The sequence below is a fragment of the Suricata suricatta genome, chromosome 8 (genome assembly GCF_006229205.1).
Source record: "Suricata suricatta isolate VVHF042 chromosome 8, meerkat_22Aug2017_6uvM2_HiC, whole genome shotgun sequence".
NCBI classification, from domain to species: Eukaryota; Metazoa; Chordata; class Mammalia; order Carnivora; family Herpestidae; genus Suricata; species Suricata suricatta.
In genome coordinates, this window is record NC_043707.1 from 59,483,145 (window position 1) to 59,484,585 (window position 1,441).

Genomic DNA, 1,441 nt, shown 5'->3' on the forward strand with positions numbered 1-1,441 from the left:
CTGCTTGCAAAACATCTACAACTTGTTTACTCCTCTTTATGAAACCCTAAGGCAAAACCACCTGCTAAAATAGTCTGATCTTTGGATCTGAATGCTCTCTCTTTTGCAATAGCTTGAATAAAATCAATGTTCTTCCCTGTCCAGTTTTTGTCTTTGACAATAACAGAAGGAATTTTATATATTATTTAGGGTCTCAGTTGACTTTAAGACAGGGAGACCATTCTTGGTGGGCCCAACCTAATCTACACCTGATGTGTCTACTTATTTCTTATTTACTACTGATCTGTTATAGTGAGGCTTTTAAACAAACAGACTATCAGAATTTTTCTCACCAAGGCCACCAGTGACCTTAGTTTTGTTAAATTCAGTATATGATTGTCACATTTGATCTCTATTGTGAGAAATAAGCCTACTGACCCAATTAAAAGAGAGAGGTTGAGACGGGGTGCACAGTGAAGTGTTTAATCAATGCTCTTGTGACACCCGGTGTCTGATGGACAGGCACACTCCGGGCAGTCACAGCAGACAATTTATCTCCTAGCATGTAAGTCCCTCCCCTGGTTCCTCATTGGCTAAATACTACAGAGGTTACAGCCTTACTGGATGTTGCATATACCCATGTAATTCAAAAAGTAGTCTGTAACAGAGACTTTCAGTTCCTCCTTCCTCTGTTCTTTGGCACATGCTCATTGGAAAGCCTGCTAAAATAAGCCTGTGAAACAGAGAGGGGAAGAAGAACCAGAAAGTGAAGTGTCTAAGGATTTGGGACTCCAGTGTGTGTGTGTGTGTGCGCGCGTGTGTTTGTGTGTATGTGTGTGAGGAGTTTTGTACATATTTCCAGTAAGTTGTATTGGGAAAAGTTTTCAATTAGCAATAATCGCGCCTCGGATAAACCTCATTGGCTACGATACTGCCACTGCGCAAAGTTCCAGTGGGTTGTAAACTTATTGTAGAGAGCACAGCTTTTACTTGGTATTTCTAAAAACAAATCATCTCCCTTCTCACATGTTTTTTTTCTTTTGTAGGGGGTGGGGCTGGGTCTCCAGAAGGGGTCCTGGAAGCTATCTGCTGAGTCAGCTCCAGGGTCAGAGCAGAGCCTTGCGGAGGTCATTCAGCAAGATGGGTAGCTGGAAACGCACTGGGGGACCTCATGCTGCTTGGTCTATGGTGACCCGACCTAAATCCAAGCCAGTTCTGAGTTTGAGTGTCCACTGATCTTTCTCCTCTACACCTCCCACTCTTCTGCCTGGACCCCCCTGTGCCCAGAGCCTCCGGGCAGCTCAGTGTGAGCATACAAGGCAAACAGAGGTGCGATGGAGGGAGGAGATCATAAGTCTCAACCTGCACTAATGATCTCAACTTTTGTTATGCCCAAGATTTCCATTCCGTCCCCCAAAACCAGAGACTGCCAGGGAGACCGAGTCACACATGCAAAAGCAAA

General features: G+C 44.5%; 1 pseudogene; it reads right to left on the reverse strand.

The window, feature by feature from the left end:
• Window positions 1-767: 767 nt before the first annotated feature.
• Window positions 768-928, reverse strand: LOC115300478 (annotated as a pseudogene).
• Between the last annotated feature and the right edge of the window lie 513 nt (window positions 929-1,441).